The sequence below is a fragment of the Hyperolius riggenbachi genome, chromosome 3, assembly GCF_040937935.1.
Source record: "Hyperolius riggenbachi isolate aHypRig1 chromosome 3, aHypRig1.pri, whole genome shotgun sequence".
Taxonomy (NCBI): domain Eukaryota; kingdom Metazoa; phylum Chordata; class Amphibia; order Anura; family Hyperoliidae; genus Hyperolius; species Hyperolius riggenbachi.
In genome coordinates, this window is record NC_090648.1 from 253,967,300 (window position 1) to 253,990,702 (window position 23,403).

Sequence of the window (23,403 nt, forward strand, 5' to 3'; positions counted from 1 at the left end):
CAAATGAAACATTGAACAAATCCTGCCAGGTGCAAGATGACTGGCATTCCATATACGCGGCCCATGAGATAGTTCATCATAGGTGTAAGTTTCTTACGTTTCCGCCATTTTTACTGAACAAAAACACAACATGATCTGCAGGGACATCAGAAGTGCATAGATTGTACTTCTGATGTGCCCATCCAAGCATTGCAATTCACAGCGGAATCGCAACATACAGTTGCTGAAGAACATACACAAAAGCATTGCGATTTCTATTCATTGTATGAATGGAATCGCAATTGTATTGCTGAAAATTGCATCTTAATGGAAGTGCAATGTGTTGTGTCCGCACTTCCATTTTACTATGCGTTTAGGTAGGGAAGGGGTGTCAGAGTTTAAGCTAAAGTTAAAAATGGGAAGGAGGTTTAGGGTAACAGAAAGAAACAAGTATCTTAGGCTAGTGTGAGGGTGAGTTTGGATGAATTTCTTCCTCTTTCGAACTGAACCTTTGAACCGGAAAATGATGAGCATTAATGCACCCACTTTTTTATTTTTTGTTTGCTTGTTTTAAGTCAATTGGTTTCCTGCTTATTGCTTCACTGCAGCAGGGCAGGTTCTGAGTCACCTTAAGCAACCCCTTTCCTGCAAGAAGTGCAGCCAGTATTTGTCTCCCCCTCCAGTAAGAAGTACGACCAGTATCTCCAGTATCTGTTGTTTTCCCCCCACCCTATAAAATGTGCTGCCAAATTCTTGTGCTGCCAAATTCTGTGCCCCCGCCACTTAGTATAAGAAATGCCCAGAAGCTGGGGGAGGAGGGGGGGGTACCTATCTCTCTCTATCACAATATGAATAGCAGAACACAGAGTGGATCGCAAATACCTAGTCTTAGCGCTGGGTCCTTACTGCAGACTATCATTTTGTAGCAGCGCCTCTCCATATGCTCCCAATGTGTGTCACTTGGCATAAGGAGCATACAGAGAGGCACTGCTGCACAATAGTGAAATATTGAAGTTCAGAAGAGGAGAGGACCTGGCACTAGACTAGATACTTATGCTCCTCTGTGCCTTCTGCAAATCAGATTGGGATTCTCGTTAGACTTTGCCATTTGAACCACATGATTTGGGCAGCTTTATTGTAGGGCCGGTGCTGCAATGCAGTAACTGGGAAGTGTAACTGGTCCTCTACTGAAATTCTGACCCCACTTTTCCACAGGAAAACCCCTTCTATCTACTACAGGACAGTGCAGTTTTAATATCCTGAATACCTGATATATACTGTGAAGTGGCAGAGTGAATCAACTACACTTTGCTACTGTAACGCAACACCTCAGAGGAAAGCCCTGCCCATTTCCTGGTGATCTCCAGATGCCTTGCATTTTCCTATTACGGCAATCCTTTTATAATGGGATTGTAATTCCCCACCTATTCTTACTGTACAGTATAATACTTTCCCTATCATACTGTGCTTTGTTTATTATATCACATTACAGAACCATGACCTGAGAACTCTTGCTTATATGTGTGGTGTCTTTTATTTTGCCTGTGGTGGAGAGGTGATATTATTTTTCACAAGACAGGCAGGCTAACATTCTAAGAGAGTTCCATTTCCATTTCCAGATTAGAGCATTTATGTAGTTAGCAGAAGCAGGGCAGACTAACTAATCTGAGGTTAAACTCCAGAAACATTTGAAATCCTGATTTCAACAAAGAAGCCCACTTAGCATTACTTGAAGTGCATTTTTCTGTGGTAAAGAGAATGTGTTTTACCACATAGATCAAGTACCAGTACATGCTACATTGATAAAGCCTTTACAACACAAAAAAGTACATGCAGATTTTATCCATTTCTTCAGTAAACATGTGTGAGCGCACGCAAAGATGTTTATGCTGATTGCTTCTTGAAGGTTTCCCTGTGGAAGATTTACTGACACTTTTGAAGTATTGCAGGATTTTGAGAGCTGTACAAAAATGTATTTAATGTAAATCATGTTGTGGTGCAGATGAAGGAGTCGGAAAACTTCCTCTTTTTAGTTTCCCTCAAGCCTACATGCCCAGGATATACTCACCAATACATCATATATACAGCAGCTCCTCCTTGTATCCAGGTATTCCAGGTATTAAAGTACAGCCACAAGTTCCCCTTTGCTCCAATAAATTAGCCATACCATTATAACTTGCAAACTTTTGTTTTAAGGACTTAAAATGGTTATAGGTTCAATTTCCCTGTCTCCCGGGACCTTATTATAATGGATTGGACTGACAGCTCTTGCCATTGTGAGAAAACTTTTCTTTTTTCTTTGGATAGCAGGAATTAGGTCTCTGTTTGCTAGGCAAACAGAGAAGAAGCTTCCGTGTGACAGTTACACTGATTGTAAGCAGCAAAACACCTTTTGGGCAAAGCTAAATAGGATAACTATATGACAAGGATAACTAAGTGACAAGTGATTGGCTAAGTGACAAGTACAGTTGGTGTTATAAACTGAAGTCCTGTAAAAAATACATTTAACCAGGGATAATCATGGCATTTCTGTTTTCTGTATCCAAGCATTTATGTGACAATATACTGTATGTTAACCTGTGTTTTTGCAATAGGCAATCATTACAAGATGTCTGATCCTTTTGCTGTGTATGAAAATTACTCTAACTCACTCTGTGGTCCAGTTAAGCTTAAGACATTATGGGAATTGATCACCATTGATTGGCCAGCAGTGTTGACGAGTCACTGCTGATTAAATACACATGGATTAGTATCGGGTAAAACAAACTGGCCTGTAGTTCTCATTGATCAACATTAATCCTCGCTCAGTCGCTAGTAAGTAAATACCAGTGATGAAATAAAGGCAATTTATTGTGGCTCTAGAGTGGCAAGCACCACCATTGTGTTTGAGAAATTGTGTTTGTGAAACCTATATTTGCATGTAGAAGTAAAAAGACAGCTTTGTAGACTTTTGCAGGAATCATAATGATGATTGTAGACATGCATTAATTCACATGGATTTTTGTAATCATGAATATTTTTCCCCTTGTAAAATTTGCCTCAGTTTTGTGACAAGAATGTCAAAAATAAATGTTCTTATGTCTTTATCTGTCATGCTATATTATTTTTTAATGTTGTATAAGGTCATAATCTTACTCCACCTAACAGCCTTCATCTGTTGACAGCAATGCCATACGTGATAATTAGTGCATTTCTTGTGCTACATTTGTTTCTTTCCCTTGGTTGTGACTAACGGAAGTATCCCCTATGCCTGGATACAGTGTTCTTGTCATTAGTAGATCTGTCACCTTATGTTCATGTGAAAGCAGAAGACAATGGCAACAATAGGAGCCACAGGGGTGATAAGAATAGTGCCATAGTTAATGCTAATCAAAACAAATTTGCCTTTTTCTGGTAATATGGACCTGTTCAGTATAATTCTGTTTCCATACCTTTCAATTTGATCCAAGTGAACTATTTCTGCATATGTAATTGTTCCATTTCATAATACAAGTATACTATTTTAAAGTTTCAGTTCTGAAGATCACATGTCCTGGAAATATAGCCTCTCTCCATTGCACAGGATCTATTCAGCAAAACTAGCTACCTATACAATATAGCCAGTGATTCTGACTTGAAAGTTAACAGATTTGAACAGCATATATATGGTTAACATATGGGTTAAGGCACAAAGTTATCACATGGATTTTTTAATATTTATGTCAGTTAAAAAGTAAAATATATATTTTGCAATAGTTGAGAAAAAGCTATTTATTGCCTAAATCAGGAAAGCAGTGCATGTGACTACAATGACAAGATCAGTAGTGCAGATGACTGTACTACTGATCTTGTACTACTAAGTGATAATTCATGAGAAGCAAGGTAGAGTATTGGATAGCACTTTCACCTTTCAGCACTAGGTGCTGGACCAAAGCGCTATCTACACAGAGGTTTTATGTCCTCCCTGTGTTTCCTCCAGGTACTCTGGTTTCCTTCCGTATCCCAAAAACATACAGATAGGTTCATTTGCTCCCCCAAAAAAATGGCCTTAGACTGCAATACAAACATAACACAATGTCTGACTATGGTAGGGATTCGATTGTGAGCTCCTCAGAGGGACAGTTAGTGACATGACTTTATGTGCTGCAGAAGATATTGCTATAGAAATACACAATAACAATAATAATAATTATAATAATAATAATAATAGTGCATCAGAGTACCACATCTGGTGGCGTGAGTTAATGGAAAAGATTCACAAAACTTTTCTGTTTAGTAATTTCATCTAATTTATTAACTCCCAAGGTATCTCTTAAATGACTTATTCCATCATTTAGCTCTCCTTATCTAACTTAACCCATAATTTATGTTTCCTTAACTGATTCAAAGAGACACTGAAGTGAAAAAAAATATGATATAATGATCTGTATGTGTAGTACAGCTAAGAAATAAAACATTGTAAGCAGAGACATAAGTCTAATATTGTTTCCAGTACAGGAAGAGTTAAGAAACTCCAGTTATCTATGCAAAAGAGCCATTGAGCTCCACGACTTTCAAAGTCGCAGAGAGCTCTGTCTTCTAAAGCTTATTATCTCAACTGTCAGTCACGTGTTTTCTTTTTCAGTTCAAAAGTTCACTGGCCTGCTCTGTAAAATCATTTAGAATGCTGAGTAGTGTGTAAACTGCAAATATTAGATAATGATGCAATGTTATAAAAAAAAAAAACACTATATAACTGAAAATGAAAATATGAGAATATTTTCTTTGCCACTAATGTTCTAGTAATTATCTGTACTACATAACCAGTGTATTATATCATAATTTCTTTTTTCGCTTCAGCGTCTCTTTAATTCATGAAATAAACAGATATCTTATCTGGGATAAGGAGAGACAAATCATGTGTTATGTAAAATAAGGAGAGATAAACCATGAGTTATCTCTCCTTATTTGTTTATCTCATGCATTAGCTCTCCTTAGAGTTAAAGGTGTGGTCCAAGGAGGAAAAAAAAAGAAATTCACTTACCTTGGGCTTCCTCCAGCCCCCGGCAACCAAACTGTGCCCTCGCCGCAGCTCCTTTGGCTCCCGGTCCCCTCAGGTGAAGAGGCCGACCTCGGCAAGTCAGCATCTTCCTCCATCTTGCTGTGTTCCACGGTGTGGCTCAATGAGTTGCACAGACGTCATCCAGGCTGTTCTGCACAGACGCATAACTACCGCAGGTGCAGTAGGAATCCTGCACTGGAGGGGACCCAGGACCACCAGCGGTGATTGGAGCTGCGGCGAGGGCACGGAACGGCTGGCAGAGGCTGGAGAAAGTCCCAGGTAAGTGGACTTTTTTATTTTTAAAAAGGTTGGATGTGTCCTTTAAGGTGAAAAAGAATTAAACTTTGTGAATCAACGCCAATATGTTTTAGGGCAAATCCAAATTCATGTAGCACATTCTCTTCAACATTAGTCATAGGAACACTGGGCATGATGTAATATCAAAAGAGACCCAGCAGAGTACCACACCCTGTTAATTCCAAGCAAAACATCTACACTGGTTCTGGGTAAAGACATTCTTTTTTATAAAAGTTACACCCTTGGGTATTATAATTTTATTTTGTAATCAGAATGCTTGCAATAACTTCATAAAATACTGCAAAAATAGATATACGCTTATTCAAACACTCACACACACGCACACTCACACATATATTTTTTTAACTGAACTCATTGAAGAAACTTGTTTTTTTTTTTTAAAGGGGAACTGAAGAGAGAGGTATATGGAGGCTGTCATGTTATTTTCCTTTTAATCAATACCAGTTGCCTGGCAGCCCTGCTGGTCTATTTCTCTGCAGTAGTATCTGATTAAAACCAGAAACAAGCATGCAGCTAGTCTTGTCAGATCAGACTTATAAGTCTGAACCACTGAAACACCTGATCTGCTGCATGCTTGTTCAGGGGCTATGGCTAATAGTATTAGAGGCAGAGGATCAGCAGGGCTGCCAGGCAACTGGTATTGTCTAAAAGGAAATGAACATGACAGCCTCCATATACCTCTCTCTTCAGTTCCTCTTTAAATAAACACAATAAAGAACTGTCACTTGCCTAATTTTGATGACCCTTAGGATTTTTTTCTAACCAGACACTAAAACATTTGTATTATAACCTTGATAACAAAGAAAATACATAGATTTATTTGAAGGCGTTTAAAGTAAAATAAATCAACCAAAAGTGTTCTTCATTCCACTGGATTCTTTAGTGACCTCAGCAAATTCATTTGAAGAGCGTTTCTGGTTTCCTGGCACACACACTTTGCTAATTTTCATGAATGTGTCAGTTATTTGGAGCCAGGCTATTTAATGCTTTTGATGTTTCCAACGAGCAGATTCCAGCAAATACCGGGTAGGCCTGGAGACTCACTGCAGATCTGTATCCATCCAATTCTCAGCCAGCCTTACCTCTCTTATGATGTGATCCAGAGTTCTCTGGAATCTATAATACAGTAACAGATACTGGTTCCTGCAGAAAGTACAGTTACCTTCCTCCACATATGCTGGCCTGGCAAGAAATGAGAAGCATGCTTCCTTTCTTGGATCCATGGACACTTAACAGATAACAGAAGCTTCAATATGCAGTCCCAGTTATCCAGAACTCAACTAACCAGAAGTATCAACCAACCAGAACAAATCGCCCGCAGTGCTCACAGTGGTGAAGGCCAACTTCTTAGGTTTGTGGGGCTTTTTAGTTGTGCTTAAACACTGGATTACATGGCTCTCCCAATGTTTATATTTCCAATCCGATCCAAACCAATCATCATTGGTGCCGGATTACCGAGACTCTACTGTAAATGGAAACATGATCAGTGATTATATGTAATTAACATTTATAAATAATAAATATGTTTATATAAGATGGAAACAATTTAAAATATAACGTCTTCACTACTCATCATCTAGTGAGCCAACAGAAAGTATTGAGTTAACTGGTCTCTTTTCAATTCAAATGATATTCATCCAAATTTCTCCCAAAGTTCAGGTTTCAGGAGGACCTAAATCTGAACTCTATTGCAGTCAATGGCTGAAAAAATCTGGTTTATGTACTGGTCACTAAACCACAACCAAATGTAAGAAAAAGACATGGGAAGACCAAATCATGAGTGATGAACATTGTGCTTTTGACAAGAAAAGGGAAAATGTGTATGTTTATTTAATGCCACTATACAACCTCTGCACTGCAGCTAGGTAGTAACACCACTAACAAACCCAAATCACACCTCAATGTAAAATGGCTGCTGGAAGGAGAGGAAATGCCAGCTCTTTTTATTAGAGATGAGTCTGGCTAAATACCAATTTATTAACTGGTATTTAACATGACACCTACCACCCCTGAGATGTTGAAAAGACACCCCTTCTTTCCCTGACCTTGATTGGTGGACCATGGCGTTATTAGAGATTCAGTGCATTACACATACCTACCTTCTAACCCAGACACCTGGATATCATCAGAAAGTACTTAACTGCATATAGTACAATATAGAATAAACCCGTTTCTGCAAAATACTAAAAAAAAATGTTTTTTCAGCAGAACTGTCATCTTTGTGTTTACTATTTACCTGCATCAGTGTGTTCCTTAAGCTAACATCTGGAAATATGCCTGAAGAAGGGGACTAGATCCCAGAAAGCTTGCAAAATTTGACTTTATTAGTGAGCCATTAAAAAGGTATTACTTTTACAAATGTTTGTTTTTTTTTCTACCTACAAAATACTGAAAAATTCAGTTTAGAACATTTTCCAGAAAACTGTATCAGTAGACAAAGGTTGCACTTACAGTAACGTGCCAGTGGCACATTCCTCTTCAGTGGCACCAAACAGGCTAGAATAACAGTTATAACAAAAGTAATGTCCAATGCAGCAGGCCCAGTCATGTTGCAAACCATACAAAGTTTGAAGATTGTGAGTGGGCACACCATTTGCTTCAAAGTCGGCTTGGTATTATGGCATAGGCATGCCAAAAAACAAAGTCAATCATCAAGTATACCAGCACTCCGTATTTCCAAAGAAAAATGCTCTTTTATTGAGCCATCATATCCACAATAGGACTGACAATTGTTTTGGGGGCCTCGCAGGGTCCCGCTTTATCAAGGTGTGTGATAACACGTGTGTGGTGTAACCACAAGCCTTGATGAAGGGGGACCCTGCGAGGCCCCCGAAACAATTGTCGGTACTATTGTGGATATGATGGCTCAATAAAAGAGCATTTTTCTTTGGAAATACAGAGTACTGGCATACTTGATGATTGATTTTGCAATGTGGTGACCTAATAGGTTGCACTGAGAAGCAGCTAGAATATTGCTAGTAAAGGAAGGAGTAGCGGAAGGAGTAGTGAGAGAGAAAGGAAACAGAAATAGAGAAGACTAGTCTTTGGGAAACTCGCCAGTGTTCACAAATCCACCCTTCCCCAGCCCACCCCTACTTAAAGGGGAACTTCAGCCTAAACAAACATACTGTCAGCAAGTTACATTAGTTATGTTAATTAGAATAGATAGGTAATTTAATCTCTTACCCACCCTGTTTTAAAAGAACAGGCAAATGTTTGTGATTCATGGGGGCTGCCATCTTTGTCATGGGGCAGCCATCTTTTTGGTTGAAAGGAGGTGACAAGGAGCAGGAGACACAGTCCCAACTGTCCTCTGTCCTGATTACCCCTCCCAGCTGCACACGCTAGGCTTCAAATGTCAAATTCAAAATGTAAAAAAAAAATTGCACCAAAACAGCAGAACGAGAACAATAACATCAGAAATCCCATCATGCTTTGCACAACATCAGGGGAAAAATGCCCGGGCAGTTTTCTTCTGTGCAGCTAAAAATGAGGCTTGTATAAGAGAAACAAAGTTCTGATGCTGTGAAACTGTTAAAGAAACACAAAGCCTATTCAGTGCTGCTGAGTCGATTTTTAGTCCGGAGGTTCACTTTAACTATTCCTCATCAAAGGGGTCCTAGATCATAGCCACCTCAATAGAATGGTCCGCCAAAGTACTAGTGTCTTCCTTGGCCTGGCGATAGTCTGTTTACCAGCCACAAAAATAAAGTTAGTTAGCATTCTTTGGGGCTTAGTGAATCTTGAAGTGCAATGGCAGGATTTCCCAAACAATGTTCGCAACAGTCTAAATATCTTTGCTCAAAATCTGGTTAATATGGTACAGGACCAAAATGTGGGCAGCATGTCCCCTTTAATACAAGTGCCTACTCAACAGAAATACAGTTTGGTTTTATTTAAATGACATTGAAGCTGAGTGACTGAAAGAGCAATAAAAAAAATACACAGAAAGTCTGTTAAGAGGAAATTTTCATCAAGCAGCATAGCTTGTGACTTGGTATGTGACTTTGTGTTTTGGAATGTTTACTGACAAGTCAGTGGTAATGGGTGATAGATGTTTGATTACAGATTGTATGCTTTCTACTCCATTAGCACCAAGGGGATAACTGGTGTGTGCTAGAAGGATAGAGAGTGTGTACACTGCCTGCTTAAATTATCTTTTTCTGTCAACATGATTTAAAAATGTTAATAAAAAGGATTTTGTAAGCTACTTCCACCTCCCTTCTAACCCCTTTCCCACTCTCCCCACCATCACTAACATAATCATATTTTCTCAATAATTTTGTTCCACCCATTTAAAGGTAATGTAAAGAATAATGATCTGAATTTGTAAAAACACAAAATTTCTGTTCACCAACCATTTGTGAACTTTCATGTAATAGATCGCAAACTTAGTTTTCTTGGTATACTGCATTAAAATTTGGACTGCTGTATAACATGAACAATTGTACACATGGGTGATGTAATGAAATACACACAAGAATGCAACAACTATGCCACTGTGCAATAAAATAGAACAGCATAGCCCACACTCTCTGCTTATTCAGCTCAGCTCTAGCTACACTCCAACACAATGCCTGCTGGGATACAGCATTTTATACTGAGAAGCTAACACATATGAAAGCCTCTGCTATTGGCCATTATACAACTATTGACCATGGTTTAAAGGTCAGGCAGGGGCATTTGGTCAGGTCAGGTCAGGCAGGGGCAGGGACATTTAGGTTAATAAAGTTCTTCTTGTCAAACACTCCCATAAGTTATTCCAAATAGCAAACCATGAAAGGGCTAACTCAGGTTTATTCACTCATCAGAAGACAGCTGAAAAGGGCATTCAGCATGGCAAGTCCACGTTGAGGTTGCTAAAACCTCAAAGATTAAAACAACAGGTTTAATATACAAGGCACTGCCCCATGCAACAAGACCCCATGTGCAAAATCCATCCATGTTTCTGTTGGTGCCCTGTATTCTCAGAGTCTGTTTAATGTGATATGAGTTGACCCTGCAAATGGGCTTTATAGTGGCCAGTATTCAAATGCTTGTAGAAGTGCTTGAAGCATTAGGGATGCTCATTCGGATTCCACGAAAATGCAATTTCCGAAATTCCGATCGGAAATTGCATTTCCGCATCGGAATGCAGAAATCGGTAATGCAAGCGCCGTAGGCGGATTTCCGCCGGAAATCGCGGAAATTTCCGCCGGAAATCGCGGAAATTTCCGCCGGAAATCGTGGAAATCCCACCCGACTTTAGCATCTATTTTCTCAAAAACTATAAGGTATTTTTGAAAACTTTTTTTTGCATCTTGTTCACAAGATTTTGTTCAATAAACCCTGAAATTTGGTGTTTCTACGACTTAAGGGGGCTTTGCTATTGACCGCTAAAGTCGGCGGATTTTTACTGTAATGTAAAATGCACAAAATCTGCATCTGCCTGTTTCCTGCATTTTACATTACAGTAAAAATTCGCCGACTTTAGTGGTTAATAGCAAAGCCCCCGTAAGTCCTAGAAACACCAAATTTTCAGGGTTTATTAAACAGAATCTTCTGAACAAGATGCAAAAATTTTTTTTTCAAAAAGACCTTATAGTTTTTAAAAATCGATGTTAAAATCGGGCGTAATTTCCGCGATTTCCGGCGGAAATTCCGCATTGGAATGCGGAAATTGGTAGCGGAAAGGGGAATCGGTAATCGGTACATGACGGAATGCGGATTTACCGTGGAATCGGAAATTGGCATTCCGACCATCCCGATGTGTTACTTTTGCCATTTGTTTTTTTTTTTTTGCATTCTTCCTTGTAACATTTGCGCATACATTTGTGTGTGTATGAATTCAGTGCAAAAATAAGTGTTTACCAGGCATTGTATTGCATGGTTACATTATTTCTTGGATTTCTTGGTGGAATGGGGGGGGGGGGGGGGGTCAGACAATGCACTGAATGGATACAAAATATTCTTTTAATAAATAATGCAAGCATCCTGCAGTACAGAGTCATTCACAGTGACAAATAATGAAGTGCGCTTGTATTTTCACTATTCCCCACTCATTGCTGTGGAGCCACATGCTGTCTCATGCTAAGGCTCACTATCACAATTTCGAGGTTAGAGCTTCGTAAATTTGATCCTATATGTTCTAGAGCCTCCATAGAAAACTACACATTCCAGGCTCTGTCTGTCTACTTCATAAATAATAAATATCTGAACATGTATGATGTGGCTGAATACTTTTGGATTTCACATAGCATTTATCAAATGCCTACAGAATAAATAAGGAAATTATAATAACATATATTTGGCTGGATCACCTTTGCTTTTGAACTCTATTAATATGTGAAGCCCTCTAGGACCTTCACAACAACTATTATTACACTCTGCACAGTCAAAACTATAAGACTTGAGACCTAAACCTGATTTGTATTTTAATTATGGCACCGATGTACAATTTCAAGGGCACATAAGCATTTATGTCACAGCGTGTTGTATGTGTAATCAATCTTCTAACTGCTGTTTTTAATTAGCAGAGGTGCTGTGTTGATAATTTGGTCACTGCCACAAGTGTGAATGTCTAGAACTTCACTTCTATATGTTGTACATCTGGCACTGATCTCCGGATCAAAGCAGTGGACAGTATACAAGAAGCTAACGCATTTATAGGATACAGCGATAATATAATCTAAGGCTACAGATAATAGCTTTTGATGTCAAGTGGCATAGCGCTGGATAATGTTTTAGAAGGTTATCTCCTTTTGGGCTTACTTCTCAAACTTGTACAGACAGCTAGCCATTAAAGCACAGCAGATGTAAACTTACTTAGCATATTTGGTGTCAAATTACAACTTATACTTTGTAAATATTGGCCTTCAAAAACAGTAGAACTCATAAAATATGAAGCAAAATAGTTATTAAAAGACATAGTAATTATTATTGATTAGAAATATAGTAACTAAAGGGCTGGCCAAAGCCACATATTCAGACTTTCAGTTGCTGTTACACTATTGTTAGTTAGAGTTTAAGAATAAGAACTTTGTATAAAAAACACTATTTGTGATCAGTACAGATGGTTAATTGGATGATAATGATTCCAGCTTGGGAGCATATTACATGCACATTTTATGCAGCTTGTAACTGGGCCAATCAGATGCATTGCTTGACGACTTTGATTGGCTCAATCACAAGCTACATACTTACATTAAACTGGAATGAAAGGTGGAATTATTGGCATCTCATTGACCATACTTAGTGAGGAGCCTGCTCAGTGATGAGTCTGCTCAGTTCTTTGGAAGGAGGGTTCCCTCAGAAGGGCTACAGAAGAATCATAATAATGTCAGTCCTTTATTATCCAAGAAAATAGATACCTAACAACACTGTCACTGATATTGGAGGATACCTGTACTCACACTAGGGTTTTGCCCAAAATGACTATGAATGACTGTTTCTGGCAATGAAAATATAGTGTGTGTGCTCAACACCAGGTCCCTGATTGTCCCTGATTCCTCCACTTATGTAACCAGAAGCACCACAGTTCCCTAACACAGAAATAATATTGCCATATGCTAGTAAAGTCATATGGTGAGATAGATAGATAGATAGATAGATAGATAGATAGATAGATAGATAGATAGATAGATAGATAGATAGATAGATAGATGCACCTCCAATGGTGGCGTACATCAAAAAAGAGCGCTTGGAAAAAAGTGTGCGTGACTCAGCTGAAATGTAATGATAGTGTCAACAACCATATTTTACTGTTTCTTCTTGTAATAAAAATCTGAAAATATTGTTTATAACACTTAAAACTATAATATATGTATAATCGTTATAATTTTATAATTTTGTGTATAACCTTATTTTATCGTTTTTTCATGTAATAAAATATGAAAATATTGTTTAAAACAAAGAAAAAAATATATAAGTACATTCATTCATACATTAGTATATATTACCAACATTTTACTACAACTAAACCTAACCCTACTCTCACACAGAACCCTCCCTCTAAATATCCCTAACCCTTAGACCCCCCCCCCCCCCCCCCCCGGTGGTGCCTAGCCCTAAGACCCCCCCCCCGGTGGTGCTTAAAGGGACTCCGAGCAGTGCAGAAACTATGGAAAGATGCATATCATTTTAAAGCTCTCTTTCTCCTCTTTCCAATGATATATAAACCGCCGCCCTACGTCTTTTAGTTTTCGCTATTTTCGCGATTGAAATTGCCGCAGCCGCGATTTCAATCGCGAAAATAAAGAAAACTAAAAGGCGTAGAGTAACAATTTAGGTGTCGCCGGAAAGAGGAGAAAGAGAGCTTTAAAATGATATCCATCTTTCCACAGTTACTTGCATTACACTGGACGACACTTTCCCCAGTGTCAGCAGCTCCATTCTGCAGAAAAAGTCGGCCTGTGTAATACAATGTAACTATGGAAAGATGGATATCATTTTAAAGCTCTCTTTCTCCTCTTTCTGGCGACACCTAAATCGTTGCCCTATGCCTTTTAGTTTTCTTTATTTTCGCGATTGAAATCGCGGCTGCGGCAATTTCAATCGCGAAAATAGCGAAAACTAAAAGGTGTAGGGCAGCGGTTTATATATCATTGGAAAGAGGAGAAAGAGAGCTTTAAAATGATATGCATCTTTCCATAGTTTCTGCACTGCTCGGAGTCCCTTTAACCCTTAACCCTAAGACCCCCTGATGGTGCCTATCCTTAAGACCCCCCTGGTGGTGCCTAACCCTAAGACCCCCCCCCTGGTGGTACCTATCCATAAGACCCCCCTGGTGGTGCATAACACTAAGATCCCACAGGTGGTGCCTAACCCTAAGACCCCCCTGGTGGTGCCTAAAAATCAAAACTCCCCTAGTAGTGCCTTACCCTAAAATTCCCATATCATTTATCAATTATTTTTTTGTATTTTCCAAAGAATATTTATTTAGTTATGAAACTTTAAACTTTTTACTATAATTATGGTATGTATGTTTGTAAATGTTTTTATATGGTAATTATGTTTGTAAACATTATTCACCGGGCGCCCATTGTAAACGAGTGCCCAAATTTCCAGTTATCCTTTCTGCTGACTCTCCTATACCTCCATTCTTCCACACCTCTTTTTTCCTGCCCCTTCCCCCCTTCCTCTCCCCCTCTTTTCTTTATTGTCAAACACTGCTTTGCAATATGTTGCATTATGTCAGGATTTGTGGCAATTTATCAGGTACTGGTTGGATAGTGTACTTATTAAGGACTCTGCTTTTAACATGGGAGACCAGGGTTCGAATACTGGTTAGGGTCAGTACCTATTTAGTCTGTAGTACATGAGTAAGACTTATTAACAGAGCAGAATGGTCTCTTGTGTACACCTTTAGTGGCTGCAGCTCTTTGAGTCCGGGAGGAGAAAAGTGCTATACAAATGTTAGGATTATTAGCTGTACAGCAATCTCAGCATTCTTAAAGGGAACCCGAGGTGAGAGGGATATGCAGACTGCCATATTTATTTCCTTGTAAACCATGCCATTGCCTGGCAGTCCTATTGATCTTCTGGCATACAGTAAGTAGTGCCTGAGTCAAAACCCTGGAACAAGCATATGGCTAATCCAGTAAAACCTGAGTCAGCTATGTCAGAGTACCTAATCTGCTGCATGCTTGTTCAGGGTCTATGGCTAAAAGTGTTAGCGACACTGGTTCAGGAGGACTGCCAGGCAATGAGCATTGTTTAAAAGGAAGTAAATATGGAAGCCTCCATATCCCTTTCACCTCAGGTTCTCTTTAATTATGTAGGTGAAGAACTTCGAAATAGAATCTATGAAGGGTGTCAGTTATCAAACGACAATCGCTGCAATTTTACTGCAATGAATTGCATAAGGGCCATGATGTTCATTCTAATGAATCTTGTATAAACATCTGATTGATCTGATTGGGGGCAGCACCGTGGCGTAGTGGTTAGCGCTCTCACCTTGCAGCGCTGGATCCCCGGTTCGAATCCCAGCCAGGTCAACATCTGCAAGGAGTTTGTATGTTCTCCCCGTGTCTGTGTGGGTTTCCTCTGGGCACTCGGGTTTCCTCCCACATCCCAAAAACATATGGATAGGTTAATTGGCTCCCCCCTAAATTGGCCCTAGACCACATACACTACACAATGGACACATAGACATAGGACTATGTAGGGAATAAGATTGTGAGCTCCTCTGAGGGACAGTTAGTGACAAGACAATATACTCTGTACAGCGCTGCAGAAGATGTTGCCACTATATAAATACAAAATAATAAAAAATAATAATTTGTCTGGGGTTTGCATTACCACTTTTTCAGATATATATCTATATACTACAGTGAGATAGAGTGGATATCGGGACATCTGACATTGGGGCCATTATTCAATTTTCTCCTATGAGGTAATGCTTTATCTTCTGTTTTATATAACTTTTCAGCATTTTGCAATTGGAAAGGTACCAAAAACTAGATGAAATGAGTGCAATCAAAATTAGTTTCGTGATGTGTGAAAATATCACGTAGGAGAAAATTTAGGAGGAAAATTGAACTGGATAAGAGCCTGGATGCCTCAACAGGATGAGACCATTGTTTGGATGTTAAAAATTGGATTATGTGTCATGTTTATGTGAGCTTAAATACAGGACACAGCAATAAAGCCATCATCACTTAACAAACATTTCATAACCGTATTTCTTTTTTTTTTTTTTTCAATAATTTTTATTGAATTTGTATCAATTACAAATATAACAGCGTAATAACTCAAGAACAACTATAACATATTAGTGGTGCACATAGTAAGTCATTTTACATAAAGCATTACAGAGTAATGTTCGATTTGCTAGGGTCTAGAGCCCTAGAGTAGTGGAGCACTGTAGTTCACCTGTGTAACTTAGGAGCACTTGTAAATTGGGCGACTTGGAGGTTGATACCCGGATTATCTTATCTATTGTACACTCCATATTTACTTCTCTCATACCTATTCAAATAAAATTTCGTGTGGCTCATTTTCGTAGTTTTCCTTATAACTCGAATTCCTCCTTGTCTACACATTCCTCTGACAAGGAGGTTAGAGACTAGTTTAGACCTGCAAAATCAGTGGGACCTGGGGTGGGAGAGGAGGGGTTGGGGACTATGTATCTCTGGTACACGGAGAGTTAGAGACAACAATCTTTGATTATTTGGTCTTGGCATTGGATGTTATATTTTATCTAATTCAATTTCATCCCAGTGTACAAATAGTTGGTTTAGGGGAGTACCCCTTTGACCTCTTGTGATGAAAAGCTTTTCCATGTGTAATGTGAAATCCACTGAGTTACGGAGCTGGTTGAATGAGGGTAAGTCCGGTGAGCCCCAATTGGATAATAGGAGTTGTCTAGCTGCACATATCAGGTGGACTATTTTAAATTTGAAAGGTACCGGTACAGGGTCAAGGCCTAATAAGAATAGGGCATTTTCCGGGGAGATTTAAACTTCCTTCTGTAGCCATATTGATATTATATTTGAGACCATATCCCAGAAGGGTGATATAACCGGGCATTCCCATAAAATGTGGAATAGGGTGCCTACTTTAGAACATCCCCTCCAACAGAGTGGGGAGTTTAGTTTTGAAAAGGAGGCTAAGAGTCTGGGTGTTAAGTACCACTTATAGATTATCTTTTTTGTTGTTTCTATATGAGTAACGCATCTAGAGAGTTTTTTAAGATCTCTTAATGCCTTCCCCATAGCTTGTGGATCTATTTGAGTTTTGAGGTCCTCACTCCAAACTTGGAGGAATTTTTCCATCGGGTTTGGTTTGGCTGAGTTCAGCTGGCGGTACCATAGGGAAATGCCTTTCTGGGTTTGTTTTGTAGCATCTTGCGGCCACAGGTGGGAGGAGACTTCCTGGGGGATATTTTTTGGGAGTAGTGATTGTTTACTATTTAGATGGCTTATTTGTAAGTACGTGTACTGATCTTTATCATTGAGTTTAAATTTCCATTTTAGGTGGGAGAATGGAGCAATTGAGGATTCTATCATTAGATCCTGTATGAAGGCAATACCTGCTCTCTTCCATCTATGGATGTTAAGATTGGGAATTGCTATTGATAAGATTTCGATGGGGACTTTCATTGGGACTGTGTTCTTTTTGGTGTCACTGGTTTTCCTGAATGTTTGCCAGGCTTTAAGCGTAGCTTTAATGGTTGGATGAGTTATCGGGGGTGCCAGCAGATTCAGCCAGGATAGATAAATTAAATTCTGTAGAGGGAAGGGTGAGGCCTCTTTTTCTAATTTTACCCACAATTTGTTTTGTTCTTTAGGGAACCAGCTTTTGGACATGTCTAGTAAGGTTGCTAGATGGTACAAGCGGGGGTCTGGAAAACCAAAACCTCCTTGAGACGGATGGGCTGTTAAATAACCGTATTTCTTGAGCAGCACATTTGCATTTTTTTATGCTGCATCAGTGTGTTAGCATCTTTTTCTGTATACGATGTTCATCTCTGATTAAGATTTCCTTTTTCCACTCCAACTGAACTAATCTTACCTATAAGGGCATTTACACATGATGAGCTCATATTCTTGTGTTTGAAACCGTTTCTACAATCTAATTATAATATTTTTTAAGTATGCCAGCCGGAAATACATAATGTGATAGTTACGTAAATGATGGACAGTTCCTTAGATCAAAACAAAAACTAATCTGTGCTGTTTATCTCTCCTTTGTAAGCTACCTAGTTCCATATGGTTACCACCAAAGCTTGATCACTGAGACATCTTATTTCCAGTCTTTCATTAGATTCAGATCTCAATTTACATGGTGAATGTAGTTCCTCCCTAGAGCAAAGGCTATTTCACAATGGTGTAACTGCACTTAAAAGACACAGCCTCTATCTACTCCTGTTATATGTGAATGTATATGACACCCGGATAGATCAAACAGATTGAAGCCTACTTCGTTGACTAGCTGGTGCTACCATAACCAATGTACAGAAAATCAGCAAAACAATATACCCATGGCGTGAGTGAAGCTAATTGTGATGGTGGCTTTTTTTGTTAGCTGTTGGACATGGACATTGGACAGAAGTAAAATTACAGCTTAGTTGACGTGGTCCTGGATTTTATGGCACAACCATGGAAACTTGTGAAGTTCACAGTTTACTAAGAGATTTTTTTCTATATAGTGTACAGTATATATTTGTGAAGAAGTCTGAGGCTACGCAATATAATCTGATTAAACTATTCTGTCCTGCTGTATATGGTTTTAGAATGCAGGTCTTAACTTAAGACGAGTTAATACATAGAGCACAACATTAGAAGCTTACAACTAACCAGTGTTGGAATATACTGAGCATGGTATCTCAGAGGTTTAGACGCCACTCATCCTTTCTTTGAAAGATTGCAATGATTCAGTGCTTTATCCCTGGAGCATAAATCAGTAACCAATCCAGAAGAAACACGGAGGTCTGTACTTGTATCAAAATGCAAATTGTATTTATTACAAGATGTATCCCAATAAAACCAGGCACATTCAGTGACAATCACAAGCTGTCATGTTTTGCCCTACTGGTCCTCAATCATAGCTAAAATGGCAGTACACAGTCCATGATTATATGCATAGTGTTATGGGTGATGCACCACAAGGAACAGCCTCCTAGGAGGATTGTGTTCTGGTGGATCGAAGGACCTTCCAGAAAATATAGGAAACAACACAGAGACACCTGGAGTGCTTTATGGTGTAGTATGTTAGATCAAGAAGTCCTCTTTGATTCAAGAAGTTCATAGAGTAATACCCACAAACATAGCTTGAAAGTCTCGCAACCACTGTATAAAAGCCAGAGAAGAAAACCCATCCACAATTGGTTCCTAGATCCTTCAATCAACAGTTACCACTCCAACAACTACTGGAACAGACAAATCCCTGGTTAAGGCAGCAGAGGAGGGCAAGGGGTGAGGGGGCGCTGTATAATATAGTAACTGAAAGGTAGGAGGTACCCCAAACATTTGTGGATTCATTTTTTACATGTATGCCTTTGTCCTTTCTTACTTGTAAGCAGTGGTGCTCATCTGAGCTAGGATATCCGAGATACTCGGATATCCTAGCTCTTTTTTCACTATTCGAGCTCGAATACCGAGCTCGAATAGTATTAGCTATCCGGGCTGTGCTATCCGAGCGCACTCGGATAGCAAGCAGCTATCCGGAGATATCCTAGCTATCCAAGCTCGGATAGCGTCACGAGCTCGGATAGCGTCACGTCTGACGTCACCTCGACCCCTCACAAGTGAATCAGAGGGCTCCCAGCCCTCTGACTGCAGCCAATCACAGAGGGGGAGCCTGGCCAAGCCCCCCTCTATAAATAGCGGACGCCATCTTGCCTCACTCGTCCTGCTTGCGACTTACTGACTGAATGTACTGAGGGATTGCTCCGGTGATTTTTGTCTGTGTGCAACTGCATTATTATTGTTCTAAACCAAGCGTTTTTACACTCCAACACTTGATATTCAACTGTATTGCTTTGTATTGTAGATAGATTGTATTTTAGGCAGGTTAGTTTGTGTGATTAGAGACTAGGGAGGGAGACTGTCACTGCTGCAGCTGCAGCCAGCAGCTAGGCCCTGTGCCTAGGCAAGGCAGCCTGCCCTGCTCTGTGCTCTAGTCTCTAGTTACCTGTGCTCTCACCTGTCCTACTCTACTGTACTACTACTTGTGTGTTAGATAGATTTGTACTATTTTGTAGTTAGCAAGGCCCAGCTTTACTGCTATACCTGTCCTGTATCTGCTCTCTGTAATCTAGTCACACCTGTTCTATTATTTATCTAGATTCTTCTATTGTTTAGTTAGTAGTACTGTAGTGTACTCTAGTCTGTGTATAGGGACCGTCGGCGTCCGTCACTGCGTTACCTAGGGTCTTTGTGTGCGCAGTGCAAGTCTGCGCTGTCTGCACCCTCTCGTTAGTGCTACACCCGTCCTATTGTTTATATTACTTCTATTGTGTATTTGCTGACTTGTACTGTACTGTAGTCTGTGTATAGGGACACCATCAGTCAGCGTCAGCTAGGGTCTTTGTGTGCGCAGTGCACGTCCGCGCTGTCCGCACCCTCTCGCTAGTGCTACACCCATCCTATTGTTTATATTACTTGTATTGTGTATTCGCTGAATTGTACTGTAGTCTGTGTATAGGGACACCGTCAGTCAGCATCAGCTAGGGTCTTTGTGTGCGCAGTACACGTCGGCGCTGTCCGCACCCGCTCGTTAGTGCTACACCCGCCCTATTTTTTTCTATTACTTCTATTGTGTATTAGCTGACTTGTACTGTACTGTAGTCTGTGTATAGGGACACCGTCAGTCAGCGTCAGCTAGGGTCTTTGTGTGCGCAGTGCACATCTGCGCTGTCCGCACCCTCTCGTTAGTGCTACACCCGTCCTATTGTTTATATTACTTGTATTGTGTATTCACTGAATTGTACTGTAGTCTGTGTATAGGGACACCGTCAGTCAGCGTCAGCTAGGGTCTTTGTGTGCGCACTGCGTACTCTCTCGTTAGCGCTACACCGATCTCTGCTGTAGAGTACACCTGTCTGTCACCTCACACACCCACCACCACCAGTCCCACCCCATTAAAGTACCCCACTTGTCCCACCCGCCTTTACATACATAAGTTTTTTTTTTCATTTGTATAATATTAAAAATATACGATGTCTGGCACGGGCAGCCGCGGTTTGGGCAGGGGCAGCAAGGGCATCGCCAAGAGAGGAGGTCGTGGGCATGGCAGCCGTGCCACCACCACCATGTGCAGTTCTACGTCTGCACCAGTGGCTATTCCGCCATTAGCCACTGGCCGTGGACGCCTTGGCTGCCCAACAGCTGGGAGTCACGCTGCAGAGACACAGCAGCAGCAACGTATGGCGCAGATGTTCCTCCCACCGCCAGGTCATAGCCGTCCTATTGAGGAGAAGGACACAGACTCTGTGGTGGAACTGATGGTGAATGAGCAGGCCACCATTAGCTCTGGAACCCCCGCCACCACTCCTGTTCGCAAGAGCAGCAGCAGCCGACCAGCACTGCCTGGGGAGGAGGAGGAGGAGTGCAGTTCTCCAGCCCCAGCGGGCGACACCAGCACCCTGTCACTCAGCACCTTCTTATCCCCAAGCACAGCGGGATTATGGAGTGCTGTTGCGGAAGAATTGGAGGAGGAAGGAATGCTCATGGGCACTTTGGGGGATGATGCTTTGGACAGTCAGACAGTGGTGACGGTCCATCCACCCATGCATGCAGAAGGGGAGTTTGTGGGATCCCAGCAGGACATGTTTGCGGAGGGGGAGGATGATGATGACAGGGTGAAGGACAGAGACTGGGTGCCAGGTCCTGGGAGTGGGGATGTCATCAGCTCTGAGGAGGAGGAGGATGCGTCTGTGGGCCTTGCTAGAAGGATCAGCATCGCAGGCATGGGCAGGATCACAAGTGGGCGTGGTATGCAGGCCACACAGCATGCTGATCCGGAGATGAGTTCTGCCAGTGCCACCATTGGCCGCACCAAGAATCCCCCCCCAACCACCACAGGGTGACCAGTAGTGTTGGGCGAACAGTGTTCGCCACTGTTCGGGTTCTGCAGAACATCACCCTGTTCGGGTGATGTTCGAGTTCGGCCGAACACCTGATGGTGTTCGGCTAAACCGTTCGGGTTTGCCCGAACTACTAAATGCCCGGCCGAACAGGGCCGAACAGGGCCCCTGTTCGGCCGAACAGGGCCCTGTTCGGCCGAATACCGCCCCCCTATGGGGTCGCAGGCATAAGGGGGGAGCATGCCCCGATCGCGGGGGGGGTCGGAAATTCCCCCCACCCCCTCCGCTAGCGCTCCCCCCTCTGCACGCTTCCCCATAAAAAAGTTGGCGTAAAGTTAAATATTACCGGTGGTGGCTGCTGCAGTGGCTGGCTGGCAGTGGTGTGAATGAGGAGGAGGAGTCTGAGTATGACGCGTTGAGGCCAGGCAGCGGGCGGTTCAGCGGTAGTACCCTTGTGGTACTTCCGCCCTTTCTCTGACCTCACGTCCTCTACGTGATGACGCATACGAGGGTACGCGTCACGCGTACCATCGTATGCGTCATCACGTAGAGGACGTGAGGTCAGAGAAAGGGCAGAAGTACCACAAGGGTACTACCGCTGAACCGCCCGCTGCCTGGCCTCAACGCGTCATACTCGGACTCCTCCTCCTAGTCCTCACTCACACCACTGCCAGCCAGCCACAGCAGCAGCCACCACCGGTAATATTTAACTTTACGCCAACTTTTTTATGGGGAAGCGGGCAGAGGGGGGAGCGCTAGCGGAGGGGATGGGGGGAATTTCCGACCCCCCCCGCGATCGGGGCATGCTCCCCCCTTATGCCTGCGACCCCATAGGGGGGCCGTATTGCGGCATGTTCGGGTCCCCATTGACTTGCATTGAGTTCGGGGTTCGGACCGAACATGCCGAACATCTGGCCCATGTTCGGCCTGTTCGGCCCGAACCCGAACATCCAGGTGTTCGCCCATCACTAGTGACCAGCGGCAGCAGCACCTTCCAGCCGAAGGGGCAACTTCACCTCCCCAATTTGGAATTATTTCACCCTGCCATATGTGGAGTGCAAGTATGCCACCTGTTAAACCAGTAGAAGGGAAAAGCAGAAATTGCTGGCACTGCAGACGTTACACATCCAGGGAGGGGGAGGAGGGAGAGGAGGGAGCACTGCAACGCCCCCAACAGGCGCCGGCGCTTTTTTCTCCTCCTTTCAATCAAGTATGCAACCTGCAACCAGTGCCACCAGCAGCTCAGCAGAGGGAAGAAGCCCTCTGCATTTGGCACCACCTCTCTGGTCAAGCATCTTGCAGGGAAACACTTTCATGAGCATGAGGAGTTCATGAAGTTGAAGGAAGCTGGCAGTGGCAGACCCGCCACCACTGCGAAGCCGTCGGCAGCAGCCACCCGCCCTCCTCCACCTCCTCCAGCAGCACCAGCAGGAGTGCATCAGAAACGCACTGCTCCTCCTCCCTCTGCAACTCCTGCCGCCGACACTGAGGCCTGTTCTGGCAGCCAGTCCTCAGTGGCCTCCTCTGCTCCCTCCACTGATTCCCGTGCCACCAAAAGGTGTCGCCAGACCCTGCTCAA

The 23,403-nt window shown here is 41.8% G+C and overlaps 1 protein-coding gene across 2 annotated transcripts in view; it reads left to right on the top strand.

Moving 5' to 3' along the window:
* Positions 1 to 23,403, top strand: part of SEMA3E (semaphorin 3E) — a 246,534-nt gene that overhangs the window by 16,288 nt on the left and 206,843 nt on the right. The window lies entirely within an intron of this gene.